Consider the following 8,474-nt stretch of genomic DNA (forward strand, 5'->3'; position numbering starts at 1 on the left):
GATAATATAAGAAAAAAATGGAGAATATTTAATATAATATGAAGAGTGATGCTACATAACCAAGTAGCTATAAATGTAAGTACAACGATATAGGCAAAAGGTACAGCCAAGAGCAATGCAAGGCTAAACTTCTTCAGTACCATTGGTGTTATCCAACCTTATGGTAAGAGTAAATATAGATCTGATGTGTAGAAAATGGAGGACAAAGGAAAATAAGCTGCAAAGGAAAATTTGTTTTAGTATGGCTACTAATTTTTGGATTAAGAATATTTTGTTCCCTAGCAAAATTTTGCGAATTTTCAAAATTTCGCACATATTTAGTTAAATTTTTAACCCTGGTACTGACCAAACAATGGGCAGCAATTCTAAAAATGGAAAATGGGCTGCAATAAATTCCATATGAATTAGAAAATGAGTAAAAATTTATAAAAATAATAGAAAATGGGATGTACACGCCACAGATTTCGAGGCTGACTTGTTTACGCAAGGCTTTGTCAGTCGACACACGATTCTAGCAGCAGTGACTGTTGGATGTCCATCCAACGACCGATGTGCTTCTTCAATCTCTGATCTTCCTGCTCCAGCCGCCTAAACTAGCGCCGGCGGGACTGCCTACTCCCTCCTCTTGTGGCCCGTTGTGATGCCGCACAAGCTTCACCAGCCCACCCTACTCCCTCCGCTGGCCTGGCCGCACGCAATCAACTGCTTCCTTATTACGCAAAAAAATGATTCCTCCCACTGACATCTGGGGCGCACCGGTTGGGAGGCTGACCAGTGGGCCTACTAAGTTGACGCGTACGCAGGGATTGTCAACTTAGTCAACAAACAATTCTAGCAGCAGTAACTGTTGAATTTGAATTGAATGGTCCTGCTGCTTCTTCAATCGCTGATCTTCTTCCACCAGCTACCCAAACTAGCACGAGCGAGACCGCCTGCTCCTGCCTCCAGTGGCCGATTGTGCTGCCTTTTGATACGTCTCCATCGTATCTATAATTTTTGATTGTTCCATGCCAATATTATTCATCTTTCATATACTTTTGGCAACTTTTTATACTATTTTTGGGACTAACATATTGATCTAGTGCCCAGTGCCAGTTCCTGTTTGTTGCATGTTTTATGTTTCACAGAAACCCCATATCAAACGAAGTCCAAACGGGATAAAAATGGACGGAGAATATTTTTGGAATATTTATGATTTTCTGGAAGAAAAACCAACGCGAGGTGGTGCCCGAGGGGGCCACGAGGCAGGGGGTGCGCCCCTAACCCTTGTGGGCACCCCGTAAGGTGGTTGATGCTCTTCTTTTGCCGCAAGAAATCTAATTTTCGGAGAAAAATCTAGGCGAAGGTTTCAACCCAATCGGAGTTACGGATCTCCGGATATAAAAGAAACGGTGAAAGGGCAGAATCAGAGGAACGCAGAAAACAAAGAGAGACAGATCCAATCTCGGAGGGGCTCTCTCCCCTCTCATGCCATGGAGACCAAGGACAAGAGGGGAAACCCTTCTCCCATCTAGGGAGAAGGTCAAGGAAGAAGAAGAAGAAGGGGGGCCCTCTCCCCCTTGCTTCCGGTGGCGCCGGAACACCACCGGGGGCCATCATCATCACCGCGATCTACACCAACACCTCCGCCATCTTCATCAACATCTCCATCACCTTCCCCTATCTATATTCAGCGGTCCACTCTCCTGCAACCCGCTGTACCCTCTACTTGAACATGGTGCTTTATGCTTCATATTATTATCCAATGATGTGTTGCCATCTTATGATGTCTGAGTAGATTTTTGTTGTCCTATCGGTGATTGATGAATTGCTATGATTGGTTTAATTTGCTTGTGATTTTGTTGCTATCCTATTGTGCCCTCCACGTCGCGCAAGCGTGGGGGATTCCCGCTGTAGGGTGTTGCAATATGTTCATGATTCACTTATAGTGGGTTGCTTGAGTGACAGAAGCATAAACCTGAGTAAGGGGGTTGTGGCGTATGGGATAAAGGGGACTTGATGCTTTAATGCTATGGTTGGGTTTTACCTTAATGATCGTTAGTAGTTGCGGATGCTTGCTAGAGTCCCAATCATAAGTGCATATGATCCAAGAAGAGAAAGTATGTTAGCTTATGCCTCTCCCACATAAAACTTGCTATCGGTCTAGTAAAGTAGTCAATTGCTTAGGGACAATTTCGCAACTCCTACCACCAATTTTCCACACTCGCTATATTTAATTTATTGCTTCTTTATCCAAACAACCCCTACTCTTTATTTACGTGCTCTTTATTATCTTGCAATTCTATCCAACAACACCTACAAAGTACTTCTAGTTTCATACTTGTTCTAGGTAAAGAGAACGTTAAGCGTGCGTAGAGTTGTATCGGTGGTCGATAGAACTTGAGGGAATATTTGTTCTTCCTTTAGCTCCTCGTTGGGTTCGACACTCTTACTTATCTAAAGAGGCTATAATTGACCCCCTACACTTGTGGGTTATCAAGACCTTTTTCTGGCGCCGTTGCCGGTGAGTCATAGCGCGGGGTGAATATTCTCACGTGTGCTTGTTTGCTTTATCACTAAGTAATTTTTATTTGCTGTTCTAAGTTGTTCTCTATCTTTAGTTATGGATATGGAACACGAAATACCAAAAAAGGTGTACTTGCTACTCATGGAGATGGGGAACCTCCTGAAACCCTCGATGCTGGTTATGTGAAAAATATTATGTACTACTTTGATAATCCTGAGAAAATCCCATTCAATTATGTAATGGGAGACACGTTGGATCAACGTGAATACTTTAGGGATTATCACTTGACACAAAAAGGGAAACTATTATGGGATCAAATTCATATGTTGCATTGGTATGCTCGGGAACTATGCTTGAGATATGATTATACTTGTTGCTCTAGGATGAAGGCTCCACACCTTCCCTTTTCATGCAAATTCAATGTTAATAAAACCTTGGCTTCTTATGCTAATGGTATATATGATTACTATGATGTGGAACAAATAGAAGAATTTGTTGCTTTTATGGATGCTTATGAAATTGAATCTTTGTTTAAAGAGTGTGAAAATCTTGATGATGCTGTTTACAGACCTGAAAATTTTGCTATACTTAAATATTGCTATGAGAATTATGAATACAATTCTGATACTGATGCATTTATTGAGAAAGTCTCCGCTGTTCGAGAAGAGACTAATATTTTGCAGGAGTCTATGGAAGAAGGAATTGATGAAGCTGTGAGCTCATTGGATGAAAACGATGATGAGGAGAGTGAAGAACAAAAGGAGGAAGAGCGGATTAGCTACCCGTGCCCACCTTCTAATGAGAGTAACTCTTCAACTCATACATTGTTTAATTTCCCTTCATGCTTACCGAAGGATGATTGCTATGATAATTGCTGTGATCCCTTTAATTAGTTTAAAATATCCCTTTTTGATGATGCTTGCTATGCTTGTGGCCAAGATGCCAATATGAATTATGCTTATGGAGATGAACTTGCTGTAGTTCCTTATGTTAAACATGAAATTGTTGCTATTGCACCCACGCATGATAGTTCTATTATCTTTTTGAATTCTCCTGACTACACTATATCGGAGAAGTTTGCCCTTATTAAGGATTATATTGATGGGTTGCGTTTTACTACTACACATGATGATTTTGATAGATATAATATGCATGTGCTTGCTGATCCTACTTGCAATTATTATGAGAGAGGAACTATATCTCCACCTCTCTATGTTTCCAATATGATAAAATTGCAAGAAACTGTTGATACTATGCATTGGCCTTTACTATGTGTGCATGTGCATGAATTGTTCTTTTATGACATGCCGATGCATAAGAAGAGAGTTAGACTTCGTTGTTGCTTGATATATGTTACTTTGTGCTCACTACTAAATTACAAATCATTGTTAATTAAAATTGGCTTTGATATACCTTGGGATGTGGGTGGATCCATTACTTGAGCACTATATGCCTAGCTTAATGGCTTTAAAGAAATCGCTGCCAGGGAGACAACCCGGAAGTTTTAGAGAGTCATTTATTTCTGTTGAGTGCTTTTATATAGTTTAAAAACAAAAAAATAAAGAGGGGAACCCAAAACTTTTCAAAAATGAAAGTGAAAGTGAGAGAGACAAGCATTGTTGAAGTGGGAGAGCTCCTTGAACTTTGTTCATGCTCACGGAAACTTTGTGAATCTTAATTACAGAAACTTTTCGTCAACAATAATTATCCCCTTGTACAATTCCATTGTATTATAAAAATAATGTGCTAAGGTTTGCCTTTAGGATGTTTACACTGCTTGTTGGTTTGCGCAGTGCAGGACAGAAACTTTGGCTGTTGTGCGCGATTTTACATTTTTTACTGGAATGTCAAACAGTTCTGAAACTTTTTGCACTGTATTTCCATACAAATTTTTTATTTTTCCTAATTTTTGTAGATTTTTTGGGGTACCATAAGTATGGTGAATGTTCAGATTACTACAGACTGTTCTGTTTTTGACAGATTCTGTTTTGATGCATAGTTTGCTTGTTTTGATGAAACTATCAATTTCTATCAGTGGATTAAGCCATGGAAAAGTTATATTACAGTAGACACAATTCAAAAACAAAATATTAATTGCTTTTCAACAGTACCTAGAGTAGTGATTTGCTTTATTATACTAACGGATCTTACCAAGTTTTCTGTTGAAGTTTTGTGTGGATGGAGTGTTTGATCGAGGAGGTCTCGATATGAGGAAAAGGAAGAGAGGCAAGAGCTCAAGCTTGGGGATGCCCAAGGCACCCCAAGTAAATATTCAAGGAGACTCTAGCGTCTAAGCTTGGGGATGCCCCGGAAGGCATCCCCTCTTTCTTCAACAAGTATCGGTATGTTTTCGGATTCGTTTCGTTCATGCGATATGTGCAAATCTTGGAGCGTCTTTTGCATTTAGTTTTCACTTTTGTTTTATGCACCATGCTGGTATGAGATAGTCCTTGGTTGATTTATAGAATGTTCATTGCACTTCACTTAAATCTTTTGAGTATGGCTTTATAGAATGCTTCATGTGCTTCACTTATATCATTTGAAGTTTGGATCGCATGTTTCTCTTCACATAGAAAACCGCCATTTGTAGAATGCTCTTTTGCTTCACTTATATTTGTTAGAGCGTGGGCATATCTTTTGTAGGAAGAATTAAACTCTTCACTTGTATCTGTTTAGAGAGATGACAGGAATTGGTCATTCACTTGGTTAGTCATAAAATCCTACATAAAATTGGTAGATCACTGAATATGATATGTTTGATTCCTTGCAATAGTTTTGCGATATAGAGATGATAATATGTGGGACGTTCTAGTAGATGGTTGTGTTTAGTAATGATATTGGTGTTAAGGTTTGTGATTCCCGAAGCATGCACGTATGGTCTACTAACCATGTAACCAAATTGGCGCGCATTGTATTTTGATTGTTTATCTTTGCGTGAAGGTCGGGGGGGGGGGCGATGGTTAACTCCTACGAACCTCCCCCCTAGGGGCATGCATAGTAGTACTTCTTCGAGGGCTAATAAAAATTTTCAATAAGTATATGAGTTCTTTATGACTAATGTGAGTCCATGGATTATACACACTCTCACCGTTCCATCATCGCTAGCCTCTTCGGTACCGTGCATTGCCCTTTCTCACCTCGAAAGTTGGTGCAAACTTCGCCGATGCATCCAAACTCCGTGATACGATACTCTCTATCACACATAACCCTCCTTATATCTTCCTCAAAACAGCCACCATACCTACCTATCATGGTATTTCCATAGCCATTCCGAGATATATTGCCATGCAACTTCCATCATCATCATATACATGGCTTGAGCATTCATTGTCATATTGCTTTGCATGATCGTAAGATAGCTAGCATGATGTTTTCGTGGCTTGTCCGTTTTTTGATGTCATTGCTATGCTAGATCATTGCACATCCCGATACACCGCCAGAGGCATTCATATAGATTCATATCTTTGTTCTAGATATCGAGTTGTAATATTGAGTTGTGAGTAAATAAAAGTGTGATGATCATCATTATTAGAGCATTGCCCCAGTGAGGAAAGGATGATGGAGACTATGGTTCCCCCACAAGTCGGGATGAGACTCTGGACTTTATGGAAAATAAAAGAGGCCAAAGAATCCCAAATAATAATAATAATAATAATAATAATAATAAGAGGCCAAAGAAGCCCACCAAAAAATATTAAAAAATTAAAAAGAAGAGAAAATAAAAAAAGAGAGAAAAAGAGAGAAGGGGCAATGTTACTATCCTTTTACCACACTTTTCCTTCAAATAGCACCATGTTCTTCATATAGAGAGTCTCTTGAGTTATCACTTTCATATACTAGTGGGAATTTTCATTATAGAACTTGGCTTGTATACTCCGATGATGGGCTTCCTCAAATGTCCGAGGTCTTCGTGAGCAAGCAAGTTGGATGCACACCCACTTAGTTTTAGTTTGAGCTTTCATACACTTATAGCTCTTAGTGCATCCGTTGCATGGCAATCTCTACTCCTCGCATTGACATCAATTGATGGGCATCTCCATAGCCCGTTGATTAGCCGCGTCGATGTGAGACTTTCTCCCTTTTTGTCTTCTCCACACAACCTCCACCATCATACTCTATTCCACCTATAGTGCTATATCCATGGCTTGCGCTCATGTATTGCGTGAGGGTTGAAAAAGCTGAAGCGCGTTAAAAAGTATGAACCAATTGCCTGGTTGACACCGGGATGAGCATGAGGGGTACCTTGTGTTAAGAAAAGGGAGCATACAAGACTATATAATTTTGTAGGGATAGCGTTCTTTAGCATTGATATTTTGAAAGACATGATTGTTTGTTGGGATGCCTGAATTATTATTGTTTTTATGTCAAATGATAGACTATTTCCTTGAATAACTCGTGTCTTAATATTCATGCCATGATTAGATTACATGATCAAGATTATGCTAGGTAGCATTCCACATCAAAAATTATCTTTTTTATCATTTACCTACTCGAGGACGAGCAGGAATTAAGCTTGGGGATGCTGATACGTCTCCGTCATATCTATAATTTTTTATTGTTCCATGCCAATATTATTCAACTTTCATATACTTTTGGCAACTTTTTATACTAGTTTTGGGACTAACATATTGATACAGTGCCCAGTGCTAGTTCCTGTTTATTGCATGTTTTATGTTTCGCAGAAACCCCATATCAAACGGAGTTCAAACAGGATAAAAATGGACGGAGAATATTTTTGGAATATTTATGATTTTCTGGAAGAAAAACCAACGCGAGATGGTGCCCGAGGGGGCCACGAGGCAGGGGGCGCGCCCCTGACCCTCGTGGGCACCCCGTAAGGCGGTTGACGCACTTCTTTTGCCGCAAGAAATCTAATTTTTGGAGAAAAATCTGGGTGAAGGTTTCAACCCAATTGGAGTTACGGATCTCCGGATATAAAAGAAACGGTGAAAGGGTAGAATCAGAGGAAAGCAGAAAACAGAGAGAGACAGATCCAATCTCGGAGGGGCTCTTGCCCCTCCCATGCCATGGAGACCAAGGACCAGAGGGGAAACCCTTCTCCCATCTAGGGAGAAGGTCAAGGAAGAAGAAGAAGAAGGGGGTCTCTCTCCCCCTTGCTTCCGGTGGCGCCGGAATGCCGCCGGGGGCCATCATCACCACCGCGATCTACACTAACACCTCCGCCATCTTCACCAACATCTCCATCACCTTCCCCTATCTATATTCAGTGGTCCACTCTCCTGCAACCCGCTGTACCCTCTACTTTAACATGGTGCTTTATGCTTCATATTATTATCCAATGATGTGTTGCCATCTTATGATGTGTGAGTAGATTTTCGTTGTCCTATCGGTGATTGATGAATTGCTATGATTGGTTTAATTTTCTTGTGGTTATGTTGCTTTCCTATTGTGCCCTCCGTGTCGTGCAAGCGTGAGGAATTCCCGCTGTAGGGTGTCTCAATATGTTCATGATTCGCTTATAGCGGGTTGCTTGAGTGATAGAAGCATAAACCTGAGTAAGGGGGTTGTGGCATATGGGATAAAGGGGACTTGATGCTTTAATGCTATGGTTGAGTTTTACCTTAATGATCTTTAGTAGTTGCGGATGCTTGCTAGAGTTCCAATCATAAGTGCATATGATCCAAGAAGAGAAAGTATGTTAGCCTATGCCTCTCCCACATAAAACTTGCTATCAGTCTAGTAAAGTAGTCAATTGCTTAGGGACAATTTTGCAACTCCTACCACCACTTTTCCGCAGTCGCTATATTTAATTTATTGCTTCTTTATCTAAACAGCTACATCTTCACATGCAAGGAAGTGCCTGACAGTTGGGACCCACCTGGTCGAAGCGTACGTAGCGTTGTCATTCTAGTCGCGAACGTGTACGTACATACTGGTCGATGTAGAGGCACGCACGTGTCGTAGTATAGGCGCGCACGTAGCATGTACACGTATGTACATCGGCCAG

This window comes from Triticum dicoccoides, chromosome 3B (assembly GCF_002162155.2).
Source record: "Triticum dicoccoides isolate Atlit2015 ecotype Zavitan chromosome 3B, WEW_v2.0, whole genome shotgun sequence".
In the NCBI taxonomy this organism is placed as follows: domain Eukaryota; kingdom Viridiplantae; phylum Streptophyta; class Magnoliopsida; order Poales; family Poaceae; genus Triticum; species Triticum dicoccoides.